Source organism: Bolinopsis microptera, chromosome 8, assembly GCF_026151205.1.
Source record: "Bolinopsis microptera isolate Bmic1 chromosome 8, MBARI_Bmic_1.0, whole genome shotgun sequence".
NCBI classification, from domain to species: domain Eukaryota; kingdom Metazoa; phylum Ctenophora; class Tentaculata; order Lobata; family Bolinopsidae; genus Bolinopsis; species Bolinopsis microptera.
This window is the reverse complement of record NC_087079.1, coordinates 17,009,905-17,028,764: the sequence shown is the minus strand read 5'-3', so window position 1 is coordinate 17,028,764 and position 18,860 is coordinate 17,009,905. Positions and strand designations below refer to the sequence as shown.

The window sequence follows — 18,860 nt, the reverse complement described above, 5'->3', positions numbered from 1 at the left end:
CTTCTCAGTCGGCTTGACCCGGAGAAGAAAGTAAGGTATGTTATTAAAATTAACTAGATTCTACGTATTAAGTATAGGTACGTACCGTAATTGTAGCTGCTGAGAAAAGCTGACAGTAGGTTTTAAAACGGAGGCAAATAAGTTTGCTTTTCTTCGGTTGTTATATATTAGGCTGGATAAACTTCAGCAGTTCAAAACTAATTACAAAACTACAAATCTATTACATTTATTGAGTACTAGTGTAACCCGGCCTTCGGCCGGGATTTCACTGCCGCAGTTAAAAAGAGTATGAGTATTTACCCGCTTAGTCAAAACCCGCATTAGGTGAGCAATTCTATTCGAAGTGCCCTCACGTATCCAATAGTATTTAACTTTAATCAACAAATATAGGTTTATGTGAAAGATAAATACTATTAGTCTCAGCCGTTGGGATTCTGAGCCGTCGTTTACACTCCTTCTAGCCTGCCTGTTTTTAAAAATTATCGTCGAATTTTTGATGCAAATAATCAGGAAACATTTTTATATCTGAAATTGATGTCGTACTGGCCTCGTCGAAATTTGAATGGCACTAAAAGGAGTGTGCTCCTCGAGCAGTAGTCGTTTTGTATGTGAATTGATCTGTCCTTCCAGTCAACTTCCTCCCCTCCCAACCAAATGTTTATTAAATTCGTATCAAAGTCTGAGGCTGGTGCTAACTCTGGCGCAAACTCTGGTGCAAACTTAAATAGTCTCAAACATAAAAGTAAAATATAAATCTCATCCATGCATTTTTAGTTTGGTGATATATATATAAATCTATTTATGATACTCAGCCCAATAGTTACCATAGGCTTTCGAAACAGAAACGAAGCAGGAATTGCAATTCCCCTTTTATCAAATTCTATTTCTGAAAGCCAAGGATCTACACCAGTTCCAGCTTATAGCTCAGTTATGCGGTACAGTAATATGGTACAAAATATGTTCTGCGACGTTAAATCTCAACTGTTTATTGCTACTGTGTTATAAAATTAATGAGATCAGTAACTGGCAAAAAGCAACTGTCACCTCTCATTGTATAATTGTTAAAATAGATAATAGTAAATTACTGTTATTTGCTACTGTTTATTGCTACTGTGTTATAGAATTAATGAGAGTAACTGGCAAAAAGCAACTGTCACCTCTCATTGTATAATTGTTAATAAATAATAGTAAATTACTGTTATTTGCTACTGTTTATTGCTACTGTGTTATAAAATTAATGAGATCAGTAACTGGCAAAAAGCAACTGTCACCTCTCATTGTATAATTGTTAAAATAGATAATAGTAAATTACTGTTATTTGCTACTGTTTATTGCTACTGTGTTATAGAATTAATGAGAGTAACTGGCAAAAAGCAACTGTCACCTCTCATTCCATGAGCTAAAAGTGCATATAAAGAGAGAAGCTATTTAACCTCGAATACAACGTTAACTGTAACTGCCTGATTTTCGGTTGTGTATTGAAATACAGTATTTTTCAATTGCAGATAAATGTCTTCAAAACATTTCCCCCTCGAAAAGCCTACATACAGTTGGCCATGTGAGAACACGGGTTGAGGTAAATACAGTCCTACTTTGTTGAATGTTTGGCCTTGGCTCTTATTGATGGTCATGCAGTACGCCAGGCGGACCGGATACTGGGTCCGTTGGAACTTGAACGGTATTGTTATATCAGACGTGATCAGTTTCACGCGGGGTATCAATACTTGACGTCCTATTGAAGCCTCAGATCCGGATATTATTTCCGCTGCTATGCACCTATCGCCCAAATGCCTAACAATAAGCCTTGTGCCATTACATAGACCGTTCTTCACATCCAAATTCCTTAGAAGCATGATTGGGCACCCAATTTTCAGCTCAAGTTCATGCAAAGGCAAGCCGCTAGGTGTTAGAGAGTGTAGAAACTCAACAGACATGTTATTTACCTCATTACCCTCATCCTCAACATATACATTTGAACTAAAGTACGACCTACTCTGTTCCTCAGGTTTAAATTTAGCTAAAGTGTCCCTGTTAATGACATGTGTATCAACGTTTTTCGGTGTCAATATAATGCTCTTAGATCTATCTACGTTAAAATCAGGATAGATAGCGTCTACTACACCGGATGTTATGTTACATTGATCAGGTATATCGATTTGACTGGGTAAAGCATCGGGGAGGTCCGATCTAAGTTTCCCATCACCTAATTTAATCAACCATTCACAAAACTCACGCTCTCCAGGCCTCGCACGCATGTTCTGTGTCAACTGTAATTGAGTAATGTGTTCCCATAAAGGTGATCTGTTTATACAGTTTTCCAATATTCCAGCAGGCTGCGCTCTAGGGGTAACCGGTAATGTTTGTCGAAAGTCCCCAGCAAAAAGCAAAAGTTTACCTCCAAATGGAACTGTGTTGTTTGTTATGTCCCTGAGCATTAAATCAATAGCTGAGAGAGCATGTTTTGGTATCATGGACGCCTCGTCGATAAAGATTACACTTAAAGATCTTATAAAAGCAGCTTGCTTTGATGAAGGTGTTATATTGCAAGTCGACGTTTCAAGGATTGGGACTGGAAGCTTGAATAAACTGTGGACAGTGCGGCCGAATCTAAGCAAATTACCAGCTATCCCGGTCCAGGCACAGGAGGATACTTTATGGTCCAATGCAAGTGCTTTTGCAATAAGAGTGTTAAAGACAAACGTTTTACCGGTACCACCAGGAGCGTCTATGAAATAGGCACGTACCCTGTCGGAGCTAGGTGCTGAACCATGCAGTGTAAGTTCGTGAATAATTGAATCTACTATAAACCTTTGTTCATCATTAAGTCGACTATACATGGTGTCAAATCTATCAGCCTCGGCAGCAACATCTATATAGTCGTGCTCAGCCTCGTCAAGTGAGGGTAAATCTTCCCAGTTTTCAAGTAAGTCTATATTAAAAGTTGTGACAGAAACACGGTAATTTGCAAGCAGTGAATGATTGATGTCTCTAAGGGCATAATGTACCGCTCTATCAGGAGGTAAATTATGGATATTCACATAGTCCTCATACATCTGTTCCTGGAAGTCGTCCCACAGTTCTCTAGGATTACTCGGCTCACAACAGCCTAATATCGTCACAAAAAGCTCTCTTATCTGCCTACACGTAGCAATCCCACACGCTTCCTCAAGTGTTCTCTTCCACTCTGTGTCATCAGTTAACAGACCTCTCTCACGACACACCTCCTCATACGTATCATACCTCACATCATCGTACACTTTCATCTCACGAAACGACCTCGCACCCCGCACATGAAGCAGTAACATTCTCAAGTAAAATTTCTCCCGCTGCCTGGGACCTACACTGTAGATTCTTGCTATCACCGACTTCACTCGTTTAATCCACTTCTTGTTTTTCTGGTCCCACCTATAGTGCTTAGGTATCTCATTATACAAATACTGCCGTGCCTCAGGATCTCTCTCATTCAAATCAAACCAAGCTGTCAACTTCGTACTGTGATCTCGCTCCAACACCCCATCAATATCAGCACCCTCTCTAAAAGTGACACTCTGATGGAGGTGTTCATGTATGTCTAATCTCACAACAGTGTGGCTCTTATCGCACACATCAAATCCACTGAGTCTCCACACACTCTCCGGTGCACTCACGTATCTGGTATCAATGTATTTCTTAATCTCATCCCGAGAGGTGGGATCTCTTTCAGTTGTCTCAATTCTCGCACAGTCATGACCTTTGTAAACATATTTAAAGATGTACTTAATAGATTTTATCGATGTACAGGCTTCTACGTTGATGTGGGCATTATACTTCAGTGATAAGTAAGGACAGTACGGTACTACGTATCTATTGTCAAGCGGTACACCATTTTTCATCACCATCCTACCGTTGTTTGGGCGTTTATACAATGGATATCCATTAACATCCATGACCGTTTCCTCTTGGAAATCTTTAGGAAACTTCTTTGTGCATTTACCATTTTCCATACATGATGCGTTAGGTTTCACCACACCGCATGGGCCGTGTAGCATACACGAAGTTACTATTTCGTGCAATCGTGGAAATATATTAGGATCAGGAATTTCAGCACTAATCAAGCTATCTAACTCCTCTACTGTTCTAACTTTTGCCTCGTTCACCAACCAAATTAAGATATGCGCATGAGGCAAGCCGCGTTTCTGATATTCTATTACATGGATGTTAGCTAATTGTTTACCAAACATTTTCTTAAGATCAACTTTTAATGCTTCTAAGTGTAATTTTAAAACGGCAGCTACTACATCGGGCCTATCCGATGCAGTTAATTTTGGACGATGTGTGTTTCTATTTGGGTCGTTTGCTTATGGGCTTCATCAGAGTTTTGTCGGCACTATACCGAAAAAACCAGTCCCGTAACTATTACCGTTTTTTTTGTATAACCGTTCGGAAATTACACACGGACAGACAGACACACAGACACGACACACCTCCTCATACGTATCATACCTCACATCATCGTACACTTTCATCTCACGAAACGACCTCGCACCCCGCACATGAAGCAGTAACATTCTCAAGTAAAATTTCTCCCGCTGCCTGGGACCTACACTGTAAATTCTTGCTATCACCGCAGCACCCGACTTCACTCGTTTAATCCACTTCTTGTTTTTCTGGTCCCACCTATAGTGCTTAGGTATCTCATTATACAAATACTGCCGTGCCTCAGGATCTCTCTCATTCAAATCAAACCAAGCTGTCAACTTCGTACTGTGATCTCGCTCCAACACCCCATCAATATCAGCACCCTCTCTAAAAGTGACACTCTGATGGAGGTGTTCATGTATGTCTAATCTCACAACAGTGTGGCTCTTATCGCACACATCAAATCCACTGAGTCTCCACACACTCTCCGGTGCACTCACGTATCTGGTATCAATGTATTTCTTAATCTCATCCCGAGAGGTGGGATCTCTTTCAGTTGTCTCAATTCTCGCACAGTCATGACCTTTGTAAACATATTTAAAGATGTACTTAATAGATTTTATCGATGTACAGGCTTCTACGTTGATGTGGGCATTATACTTCAGTGATAAGTAAGGACAGTACGGTACTACGTATCTATTGTCAAGCGGTACACCATTTTTCATCACCATCCTACCGTTGTTTGGGCGTTTATACAATGGATATCCATTAACATCCATGACCGTTTCCTCTTGGAAATCTTTAGGAAACTTCTTTGTGCATTTACCATTTTCCATACATGATGCGTTAGGTTTCACCACACCGCATGGGCCGTGTAGCATACACGAAGTTACTATTTCGTGCAATCGTGGAAATATATTAGGATCAGGAATTTCAGCACTAATCAAGCTATCTAACTCCTCTACTGTTCTAACTTTTGCCTCGTTCACCAACCAAATTAAGATATGCGCATGAGGCAAGCCGCGTTTCTGATATTCTATTACATGGATGTTAGCTAATTGTTTACCAAACATTTTCTTAAGATCAACTTTTAATGCTTCTAAGTGTAATTTAAAAACGGCAGCTACTACATCGGGCCTATCCGATGCAGTTAATTTTGGACGATGTGTGTTTCTATTTGGGTCGTTGCCAAGGTTATTGTCAATATCAGGGTGCTTAGGGTTACATGTGTAAGTGGTAAAGAAGTCTGGTTTCCCGTATTCAGTCACCATAGCCATCGCATCTTCATAGTTTTGTTTCATATATCGTGGCCCGGCTGTAAAGGACGATGCTAGAATTTTGGGACGGCCAGGCTGCGGTTGTTGGCCGGGGTCAACGTTTTCACTTTCAAGGTGATCCATGAGGCCAAAATATAGGTCAGCACGTAGCTTCGTTTGATTTTCACTAATATAACGCAACCTATTGGCCTCGGTTCTAACCCAACAATCGACACAGTACTGTTGAAAGAGTTTGCGGCCAAAATGCAATGGCGAGAAAGGCTCATTTCTGTAAGCAATCCTATACGTATAAAACATCTTTTGTGATACCCTAGCCCTGTCATTTAGTTTCATTTCGGAGTGCCAGCCTTTCTCGCCTTTCGGGAACAATATGGGATAGACTAATGGGTCCAAATTAGCATTAAGTGCCGAAATAGTTTCTAAATATGTTTCTAACTTAACCGGCAACTGATGTCGTATGACTGTGGAATTTTGGTATGATGTTACGAAATCAGATTTACTTACAGTCAAAGAACGGCCAGCATAGATACAAACTATATATCCGTGAACTTGGTTTACTTCAGTAACTTTTAAACGTGAGCCTACAGGAACGTCCGGATAACTGTCTAATCCCTTAAGCAATCTAACATTACAATTTACTTTTAATTGTAAGTCATGTAATGGAAAACCGGGAGGTGTCATTTCATGAAGCTCATTTAAATTTACGTTCTCAACCGGTTCAGTTAGATAATCTCTACTTCTCATACTATACAGTGGACCACAAATTTTGTGTAATGTATCGGACGATTTAGGATAAACATAAAATTCTTGCTTACCAGGAACACCGTCCTCCCCTACAAACACAGCCGCTACGTCATTGTGAGTTGGAGCGTTGTACCTCCTCCTGTCAGGACCTGCACTAAATCTCATACCAATATTTTTAGGCTCTCTGTTCTCAACTCCCGCGAGTTGCATCTCCTCTTGCTCACGCGTATTGAGGTTCTTGTACGCAGCAGCATACGGGTTGCATAAAGTAAGGTTATTCTGTAATAGCAACATGACATGACGTAACGTACTTTCATTATTATTCAGTCTTGTTTGTAATGCTCCATCTCCTTCAAGGATGTAAATCTGCCCGTACCTTCTCGATTCATTACTGGCCTCAGGGTGCAATAAGCCAGACCTATGATAAACAGCACCATGAATCCTAAAGCAGTACGGTCCGTATCCAGGAGGAGGTGTGGTGTTAGCTCCCAAACTTGCAAATCCGAGAGCTGAATTATATCGTCTAATGTATTCAAAAAAGTTACTACTGTTAGGATGATCACCCATCAACAAATATTTCATTTCATCGGGATACGGACAAAGTTTCTGGCAATTTTCAAGTTTAACCCTACCCCTATTACAACATAAGCTAGCATGTACACCACTAAGTTCTTTTTCAAATCTTAAGGCGTTACAGTTGTACGGACAGGGACGATCACGTAGCCCCAATAGAAGTGGTTGAGGAGTTTGTCCTGGCCAAGAGCGTGCAACAGCATCACCAAGTTGTCTCCGGGCTCTCTCTCTTTCGGCAGCAAGGCGTGCCCTATTACGGGCCCTCTCAGCCTCTCTCTCCTCATCAGTCATCCCTGCTCGTGCCTGTGATGTTTGTAATCTGTTGGCCTCATTAGCGGCAGCCCGTTGCTCATCAGTCATCTCTGCTCGTGCCTGTGATGTCCGTAATCTGTCAGCCTCATAAGCAGCAGCCCGTTGCTCATCAGTCATCTCTGCTCGTGCCTGTGATGTCCGTAATCTGTTGGCCTCATTAGCGGCAGCCCGTTGCTCATCAGTCATCTCTGCTCGTGCCTGTGATGTCCGTAATCTGTCAGCCTCATTAGCGGCAGCCCGTTGCTCATCAGTCATCTCTGCTCGTGCCTGTGATGTCCGTAATCTGTCAGCCTCATAAGCAGCAGCCCGTTGCTCATCAGTCGTCTCTGCTCGTGCCTGTGATGTCCGTAATCTGTCGGCCTCATTAGCGGCAGCCCGTTGCTCATCAGTCATCTCTGCTCGTGCCTGTGATTCCCTCAGTCTGGCCACTGTGCGATCCATATCTGTAATCTGCTCCTCTGACATATATAAGCTCCGATGTGTCATAAAATCTTGGATGTTCTCGTCCATGGCTGTTCTGGCTGCATCTGACACATCAGTCAAAGCTTCTAAAACTCTAGCTCGATTACTACTACTCATCATAAATGTGATACGTGGATCTGGAGTGTGACGCAACCGGTCTTGCTCTCTTCTCTGCTGTGCTTCCTCTACTGCTTCATTAGCTAGTCTGATACGACGATGATTACGTCTTGTAGCTGCTGAACTAAAAGTAGTTCTACCACGACGTCTTCTTCCCCTACCCCTGCCGTTATTTTCTGCAGGCATTAGCCTGCAATAAATCTATCAAGCGGCAAAGATAAATTCGTGAAATTTCAAGCGAAACAAATCCAACTGTGACAATTGTGAAACTACAAACAAATTCCTGCTAGCGGCTGGAGTATTTGCAATCATTGGATAGAATTGATCACGTGAATAGTAGGACCACATCGAGTGGCTAAAGAATCTTGAAGAAAGGGGGCAAACTCAATCAACGTATCAAGCAATATTTAGCACCTTTTCAACACATCTTTGTTCCCCTTAATAATTACATCACAATATATACAGGTCTGTTCGGCTTGAGTATTTGTAATCATTGCACGTGGATAGTGAATATTGCGGGAATGGGCCCAAACTCAAACTTAACTTCTTTCTCGTGGATAATTAAGTCATTATTAAGCACCACATTCCATGATCATAAGGTCCGTACTCCATACAGTCTGTACCACGGCTATTACACCACATCACTCCCGTCTTGAACCGCTTTCCATTTTTATTAACCCTTATTAACTCCGCACCACACACTCACAAAAAAGTATGAACTCTTTCTACAGTCCAAACACTCTGAAACAGACCCCTAATATCACTTGCGGGGCTAACCTAATTACCAACGCTACAGTAATGGAAGAGAGAGAGAGAGCAAACAGGGATAAAACGTGAGCCATTTTAGTGGCTCACTCCGTAATGTTGCATTTGTGTTACAAAATCATCAATTAAACCACTTACCATCGGCCGATTTAAAAAAAATTTGCTTATGGGCTTCATCAGAGTTTTGTCGGCACTATACCGAAAAAACCAGTCCCGTAACTATTACCGTTTTTTTTGTATAACCGTTCGGAAATTACACACGGACAGACAGACACACAGACACACACACATTCTGGTGTTATTAAGTTGATTATGTAACGCGATTGAAATATTTTAAGCGGGCAATATTATCCTGTCCAAACCCAGGATACATAACATGAAGACTTTGTTGTAACTTTGTATGAGAAGTATTAATATGAGCCTAATAATCTTAAAATTTTTTGGATATTGATTGATCAGTTTTTTGAAAGATTTCGACGAATAGAGTAATCCTCCGCTTCTTGTACTTACTGCTCACAGCTCATAACATGATCAACAAAGGATTCACATCTTTTCAGTTGAAAGGTTCGTTCCTACTGAGTAAGGGTCTGAAACAAATTGGTATAATATGATGTAATAGCAAAACATCAAACCTTTGTTAAATCTTTGAATAGATTTTGAATTTAATTTAATGTTAAATACATATTTATAAATAATATGTATTTAACATTGGATAATTTTTATGAATGTTTAAAAACACAAATATGTCTCACAGTGATGGAGTTATGTGTCTTTTTTCAGGGTATTCATCACTTATCAATGCCATGATGCTCGTTTCTGTAATCTGTATTCTGAAATGGTGATTTAATTGGTGAGTGACCCATTATTTCTGGTATTGTACATGTAATTTCTGGTAATCAACACGGTTCATGTTCAAAATATAAAATTTAGTCACAGTTAAATTGAAAATAATTTAGATAATAGCAATGTGTTTTAAACAGCAATTGAATTTTAGGAATTCAGCACAATAGAAGTGTTGCAGTATATGACGAAAAAAAAACAAACACTTTAAGTGGACATCTTTCTTACTAACCTTGAATTCTCATAGATTAATTGGAGGTAATATTCTCTCTCTTTCTTCCTGTTCATCTCTGATTCTCTATTCTGTCGACATTCGTATAGACTTTATACATCATCGTCATTGTTCCTGGGTTTGTTAATTAATAACTTGCGATAGGAGTAGATTATCATTAGACCTTATGAAGATCTTCTGGTTTTTGTCATTTGAAATGGAAATCACCGGATTTGCGGTTAGTTTCTAATATTTGCTCGACTATATTATCAAGGGTTTATGTTGTAACATTGAGCTAGATTCTACGTACATCTCACGATTGCATGGTATTAAGTGTTTTTGTTTAAATTTAATATATTTATGAAACAAAGTGTTTTACTATGTTATAATGAAATTATGAAAATGCATTCTTTGTTAAATTTTTGAATTTAAATTGATTTTACATTTTATTTTGCTTTGTCAAATGCTGTTGTGTGGAGATCTCAGAGCAGCTTACCTCGATAACTTTTTTGTGGACTTATGGGTATTGGGTTTGCTGTCATACTTTTCCACCCGGAAAACTCAAACATACATTTTCTTATTCAGATATCTAAGTTAGATTGCAGTATCATCTGAGCTATTTGTCATAGCCCATCAACTGTAAGATTAAATTAAATCAGTTTTCTATAGTAATATAACCATTAACCAACTCTCCCCCTTACGACATTATTTTACCCCCTTTCGTCGGTTATGCTGATACTACCCTGTTTGTATGAAGAGTTTAGTTATCCTTTTGTAGTGATGCTATGGTCATTTAGTATATTCACTTCTACCTGTATTTATACACTCGGGTTCATTAAAATCGAAAATAAATTCCGTTCCTGAGGTGCAGGTCACCTCGCTGCTCCCTTTATTGATAGCTCTGGAGTTAATACAATTCACTTCCACCACGGTTCCTGGGACTACTGGGAACTGTGTTGTTGTTCTGATCGCAGTTCTCCACTCAGCCCTCAGTCCCGTACAGCTCACTGTCGATATGTCATATTAATTCACGTTAAACTGATTAATAAGGGTTATTTTGACGGTTTCTTATGTTCTCTTCCGCAGTTCCGCGATTTAGTATTCCTGTCCCAACCCGAATCCTTTCAAGCAACCTCAAATATAACTATACCATCGTTTGCTCGGGGGTCCAAGTCTCAAATACTGTATACAATTTACCATTCTGTAGCGCAGTTAAATTAAATTTAAAACATAACAATAATATAAGATTTAAAGTTATCTCACCACAGGCAGTTTTGTTAGTGTTTGGTTTCCATCCAGCGTCACATGTCTCACAGCTTGTCATAGCATCATTCCGATATGTTCCTTCCCCACACGGCTCTGGAATTATAACGTTATATATTATTACAACTGGTAAATCGTTGTGGAAGATAAGAAACTCGTTATTATATAAGTACACTACAGATGTGTTACAATTACATAAGATTTAAAACAATAGGTGAAAAATAAATATCCACGCAACCACGGTCTTTTGATAGAATTATTACCACCCAGACTCTTACGGTTCTTGTCTTTTCGTACCACAAATTTGCCTTCTTGATTCTAAGCCCTATCTGGCGCCTTATCCTTATCCCATCTTAACCCTTAGCCTATCTAGTTGCCCATCTATACAATATAGATATAATCATCTCAGCTCGGTTCTTGTTAACAATTCTTACCACATTTTGTTCTCCCTGAGTTTCGTTCCTGGCCAAGTTCACAAGTTGTGCACAAGGCTGCTCCTTCTGAACTGATCGTGTTATCAGGACATTCTTCGCACGTGTTCATATCAATGTTCTTGTAGCTTCCAGCTGGACATGGCTCTGAAGAATTAGGAAATCTTTAAGCAGCAATTCGTTTGAACTACCTTATTTAGAAGTTATTGTGAGTACCAATATCCTCGGTTTTCATTCTATAGCACAGTTAATTCAAATTTAAAACACAACAATAATATTAAATATATAAGCTTTAAAGTTATCTTACCACAGGCTGTTTTGTCAGAGTTTGGTGTCAATCCAGCGTCACATGTCTCACAGCTTGTCATAGCATCATTCCGATATGTTCCTTCTCCACACGGCTCTACAATTTTAACGTTACAAATGGCAAATCGTTGTGGAAAATAAGAAAATCGTTATTATATAAGTACACTACAGATGTGTTACAATTACATAAGATTTAAAACAATAGGTGAAAAATTAAATATCCACACAATCACGGTTTTTTGATAGAATTATTACCACCCAGACTCTTACGGTTCTTGTCTTTTCGTACCACAAATTTTGCCTTCTTGATTTTAAGCCCTATCTGGCGCCTTATCCTTATCCCGTCTTAACCCTTAGCCTATCTTCGCGCATCTATACAATATAGATATAATCATCTCAGCTCGGTTCTTGTTAACAATTCTTACCACATTTTGTTCTCCCTGAGTTTCGTTCCTGGCCAAGTTCACAAGCTGTACACAAGGCTGCTCCTTCTGAACTGATCGTGTTATCAGGACATTCTTCACATGTGTTCATCTCAATGTTCTTGTAGCTTCCAGCTGGACATGGCTCTGAAGAATTAGGAAATCTTTAAGCAGCAATTCGTTTGAACTACCTTATTAATATTAAGAAGTTATTGTGAGTTCCAATGTCCTCGGTTTTCATTCTATAGCACAGTTAATTCAAATTTAAAACATAACAATAATATGAAATTTAATAAGCTTTAAATTTATCTTACCACAAGCTGTTTTATCAGAGTTTGGTGTAAATCCAGCGTCACATGTCTCACAGCTTGTCATAGCATCATTCCGATATGTTCCTTCTCCACACGGCTCTGGAATTAATAACGTTAAAACTGGCAAATCGTAGTGGAGGATAAGAAAATCGTTATTATATAACTACTAGAAAGCCCGTGGTAACAGGGACGAAGCTAGTAGTATTCTTTGAAAGAAAGTTTTAATCGCATCAAAAAATATCCATCTCAACCGAAGATACAGCCGATTTAAATATAAAACACTCTAAACACAACGCAATTACCACAAAACCGATCAAAATGACGTTAAAACAATCTTTGCACGTGCATGTGTGCATTAAAACACCGTTGCTATGGAACCTTTAGGTTGTTACCTAAATTCCTATTTCTCATCTAATTTGCACGTGGGCGGTCGTACATACAACAACAGAAAGAATTCTCTGAATTATTATATAACTATTTAAGTACAGTTCAGATGTGTTACAATAACATTAGATTTATAACAATATGTGAAAAATTAAATATCCACATATTCCACGGTTTTTCGAGGAAATTATTGCCACCCAGACTCTTACGATTCTTTTAATTTCGTACCACACATTTTCCTTCTTGGTTCTAAGCCCAATACTAATTCAAATTGTTATCAGTCATTAGGATTAATGCTAAAAATTCGTCTCATCAACAAACTATGAAGCACAATGCACATTGCACAATGCACATATTGTGTAAACTCTGCAAAATAAATATTGAACTAAAAAAGTTTTGAGTTTGTTTGGTAAAATACCTACTGCTTATGTTCAAGATATTTTTGTAAAAACGTCAATTTTCAATTGATAATTGTTTCAACCTTTAGTAGCTGAAAATGGCTTGTCTCCATGATGTCTACTACAAAATATGCAATATTTCTAAATTATAGTTAACTATTTTGCAATCTGAAAGAATGTGATTTTATCTCATTCGGAGAATAGCAATTGATGAAATTATTACCACTTTATTAAGTTATAAATAACAATATGTACTAACTATCCTATAATATATGTGTTTATGTTAAATAACTAAATGGCATACTTGAAATTTAGACAGAAAACACGTAATCACGAGCTTACGACGGAATCAGCAAGTTGGCTTCTTTGTAAATTAGAGTTATTGTTTGTTAAACCAAAGCTTGTTGTTATTAGTTACCTGGTTGTGTTCCGTAGTAATCAGATGCTGTGTCGTCGGAATCGAACTTTATCTTTGTCACGTTCCTGTTCCAGTACGTTCTCCACCAACCGTTACCACACGTTGCATCAGAGAGCAGTATGTTGAGCACCTCCACGTCGTTGCAGTGTATCACTAGTCTGACACCTGCAGTTCTGGTTAGAGTGATGCGCCACACCTTGTCAGTAGCAGAGGGGGGTTTAACAGGGAAGCTATTGTAGGCTGTAGTGCACCAGTTGATGAAGTATCTTAGAGTACTAGACGAGCTGAAGGAGAGCAGGACTCTTCCTGCATACTCTCCTTCAGCAGAGTAGAAGCGCACTGCCACAAAATGGACACTCCCCAGCTCACTATTAGTTTTAATTTCTAAAGGTGTCGACTCAAGATCCCACTCTATTTCCACCTCACTTTTCACTGGTAACCAACCTGTTAATTGTATGTTTAACTCATGACTACTGAGCAACGATTAATGAATATCATGAATTTAAAGAAGAAGTGTTCTAGCAAAATTGTAAAGGAATTGTATGAATTTTGCCCATAGTTTATTCTCAGAATTTAAGGGCCCGACCATACTATGACTGTTGTCACCATGACTGTTGTCACCATGACACTTGACAGTTGTCATGCTGCAGTCAGATGTAATGACCATATGTACTTAATGTGTTTATAGGGCGTGCCAAGGATACGTGACAACTCCTCAGGCACTCGGCTTTTCAAAAGCCGTACCTAGCTGATTATCGGTGCCTGACGTGACTGCAGGCACAGTCTATTCAGTACTCGTGCCAACTGTCATGGATAACGTGACGTCACGATTACCTAATTTAAAGGTCAATATTTTGCGTGATATGGACATTTGCAGTGCAGACTGCAGAGTGCAAAGATAGTACTATAGTACAGACAGATCCGTCTGAAAAAATCGATCTACTGACAGAAAAAGCTTCCAAAGGATTTATGACGTTTTTAGGTTCAATTTTAAGTTTCATTCGGGTGGCCAACTTTTCCAAAATTGTCCACGTGTCTTAAGGCCACTTTTTGCCACTTTTGCCACTTTTTACCTCCTTTCTTGTTTGTCAAATATCTTCAGCTGTGAACATCGTAGAAGGATACGAATTAATAGAGGGTAATTATCATATCGACGAGAAAAACTTTTATAAGACAAATGTTCATGTCAGACAATTAGATAATTGGATAGTTACTAATTAGCAAGAAACCAAAAATCATAAAAATTTTTATTGGCTCAAATAATGATCGGAATTTCTTGAAACACTGGGAAAGGTAGGTAGTTTTTGAAAAAACTTTCGAAAATTTAAAATTTTTTTCCGCCAAAAGTTTTTTCGAATAGAAGTTCTAATGAAAGCATCAAACCATGGTTTGGTGGCCGAACTGCATCCGACCGAATTGGTCCCCACTGGGAACCAGATTGGTCCCCACTGGGAATCGAACCCCAGTCGTCCGTGTGGGAAGTAAACGTATTAAAACCACTAAACCACCCGGCCGACGTGACAGCACTCACATTTTACTATTTTCATCCCAATTATCATAGTATGTTTAGAGATCGAGCCTAAAATCATGACAAATGGCTCAGTGTGTTAAGAGGCCGTGCCTTTACTCGTGACAACAGTCATAGTATGGCTCTTACTTCCTTTTTCCATTATAGGTAGTATACAAATTTGCGAAATTTGAGACTAAAATTATGGTATTACCAAAATGTTTGTAACCAAATTTATTGTGAACCAAATTTATTGACCTTAAGGTATACTTTTATGCGATACATGTACTTTGATCATTTTTCAGATTAACTTACGGTATTCAAATGTGATTAGACTATCTGGTGACGATCAAAGATACATAAATATAATTATGGTAAACTTTTAATCAGTATATTATGTAATCATTTGATTTAACCTGTTATCCGGTTTGCAGGAACCATGTAATTCAAATTTTTCCCGATTACTTCATTTCCCGATTACTTCGCTGCCTGTTAGGTGCCTTGCCGTCACTCGATAGGCAGCAGTATTTATGCGACCAGCTCTGTACAAAATTTTTCTTACAACGACATATTATGCTATCTTTTATAATCCAATATTTTAGAACTTTACACCTTGTTGTATTTGCGAAAGATCAAAGCATACATACTGTTACAATGCTAGAAAAACAGCAAACTTTTTTCCCTAGAGCGTTAATTGTATTGACGGAGGTCACTAGTATCAAGATTCAAGATCTTAGTTTTAAATTATATTTAAACAAAACACTTATTTAACAATAGATGTATCTCCAATCAGATAATGTAACTACTCAAGCCACAGCAATTAAGTCTATGATATGTAGGCTGAGACATCTAGAAAATGCCGTTTTGAGTATAAGTTGTTAACTCAGAGTCAGACCCCTGTTTGTTTCAGCTGTTAGATTTAGCATGAAGCAAACAGAGAAGTGAATCACCGAGAATTAAACAATTTGAACTTATTATATTGACACCAGATGGATTTTTAATGTTATCATTTAGGTCTTGATTCTTTTCTGTTTGATCCCTGTTGGCTGTTACCCTGTGGTCAATTCAAAGATAATACTTTCGACACTTGCACGTCTTCTGAATAAACCTCACCTCATTGGACACACTACCTACAGCTCTTATCCCGACGTACACTAAATATCAGCCCGAAAGCAGCTCAAAAAGATTTCTACTGAGTTTGATTGATGTAGTAAACCTAAATTCGTTACAATTTGCAGGCCGTGAATGAATGGGGAAAACGAGCGACCGATTACATTCCCGGTATCATTTTGCATAAATTTGAGAACGGTAACTTTAATTGATCTACTTCCTTTGTGTCTGGAATAAGGAGATACGGTCGATGGTCCAATCTACCCAATTTTTGTTTCTATTTTCTATAACGATAAATTATTGATATAGTTTTGATCAATGATAAGTAAAATAGCAGCTCATGCACGTCACGTAGCTTACCACAGAGAGATAGCGAGATGATTTGTAGGAATATTAACTTCGTTTGAAGATTCTGCATGTCTGCCATTCTACATTGTTAGAAAAATCGATGTTTAAACGAAATATCAACAACTGAAGATTTAGGAAAGTATAACTACATAATACAAGTTTACTAATTAACTCGACAACGTGCTATCACGTGACTTAAATGAATTTATGGATTTGCAGCCGAATGAAACGGTTTTATAAACCCTAATCCTATCCAGTAACCATGACCCCGAAGCTGATCACTATGACCATAATTCGTGTTTTACAACTACAAGCCTGTCGTGTGACCAAAACAGTTTTTGCCGATAACTTCTCGGGCAAGCATTCAAACCCTATACATTTATAGCAACCATATATATTTATAGCAGGTAATTCGGAATCATCGTCCAAAATACATCCGCGAACGAAGCTTATACTATTGACATTTTACAAACTTTCATGGCCGGGCTCTTTCCTAAACGTTTCAAATATCATTGGCGAGTGATAACTAGCAGAAACCCCATTCTCTACACCATTCTGCCCTCCTCTAAATAAGCGGGTCTAAATTTTGCGATTAGTTTTGCGATTAAATAATTTTAATCTTATACCTTTCTAGAGGCAAACATCATATTATATGATATAGAGGCAGCAAAAAGTTGCATTCAAAAGAAAAAATGGTTCGGCTCTATCCCAAATTTCAATCGAGATGGTGGTGCCAGCAAAATGGTAATAACAAAGAGTAATAAACAGTCTCGTAGTCGTCCAGACATCATCATTCCGATGTATTTAGGGGGGCGCCAAATTCATTGATGTTAAGTACGCCGAAAAACCGGTCGAAAATACGCCGTTTGTCCATAAGAATGAATTCTAAGACATACATGAAATACGGCACATTTTGCAGGCTTTAGCAAAAAAAAGGTTGATGTTAAATTTTGTCCGAATACGCACGTGTGCATGCCGTACGTTTATAACATACGCTACGTACTTAACATCCTTGGCCAAATTGTCGTTTGAATGTGGGATAATTTTGAAATTACTTGCAAAACTGCGCGTTTTGCTCTAGAAACACACTTTTTTAGATATTTTTACCGGTGTATCCTCTAAAGTCACCTAATTTGCTCAATTTTAGGGAGGGGCGCCAAAAGGGAAGGGGGCATCGCCATCAACAGGGCCACAGGGGGCGCTTTTTTGGCGCCAACAGGCAACGTTACGCCACTGATTCAAGTGCGACATATTCCTGTAATTTAGTATATTGTCTTAACTAAGGACAAATAAGACCGTCATGACTTTGCAACGTGGCTTTGGACGGGATGGTATTCAATGTGATCATTTGCATTTTGCGGCGAGGTAGTGCAGTGGGGAAAAAGAGAAAACACATTATATTACAAATGTTTTGAATTGGCTTGCCTAAAAGTTGAAGACTGACAACTCATAAAAACCATATTCAATGCCAATGAGTGGTAAAGCTTCTAGAATTTTCTATCACAAAACAGAGCGACCAGTGGGCCTAATGGCATCATCCTGCTCGCTGCGTCTTTGGTATTCGTTCTCAAAGTTATCACGTGACTGAACTAAGCCTGTTAAAACAAATTGTTAGCCGGCCAGCAAATCGTTTTCCAGGACTCAAAATTTCTGGGTCACGTGATAAATCTTGTCACGCGACATCATAATACAAACCACAAGATCCTGCTATATAACTAGCTAGTTTACCTGAATAATTCATTGGGATTACTATTCGTGCATGCTCTATGCTTCAGACTGAGCGGTCTGACAAGCAGTGTAACTCATTGTCCTGGTAGCCCTGTCCCTCAAAATACAGAAGAACGGTGATCAAAGGAGTCTTGGGAGGACTGAGGAGTTTGAATCAAAATTAGGATAATTTTGATAATTTGGGGCGTCGAGAATATCTCAAGCCGAAGGTTTAAGTTATAACGGTTTGTCCGTGTTATTGGCCTTTATGAGCTTGATATGGAGCATACTATGCAATGGAGTCCATATTCATGAAAACTACATTGTTGAACTCCTGGCTCATCTTACACCTTGGCGCATGATTTCGATTAAATGGTCTCTTTTGGCAGATGCCAAAAAGTCAAAGGGTATTCCCTCAACACACAAATAGGCAGCAGTAGCAAGCTCAGTGAATCTCGGTTGAGAGTGAAAAAAATCATCTTTTAATACACGAAAATATGCCAGGATTTTCCAAGGATTATACAACTCCATCCAAATTAATGGCGCAAACTAAATC

General features: G+C 38.7%; 1 protein-coding gene across 1 annotated transcript in view; it reads left to right on the top strand.

The window, feature by feature from the left end:
• Nucleotides 1–210: 210 nt before the first annotated feature.
• Nucleotides 211–18,860, top strand: part of LOC134819377 (myotubularin-related protein 14-like) — a 78,642-nt gene continuing 59,992 nt past the window's right edge. Inside the window, exon 1 of the mRNA XM_063829312.1 lies at nucleotides 211–239. The gene's annotated coding sequence lies outside the window, so the exon portion shown is untranslated. The remainder of the gene's footprint in view (nucleotides 240–18,860) is intronic.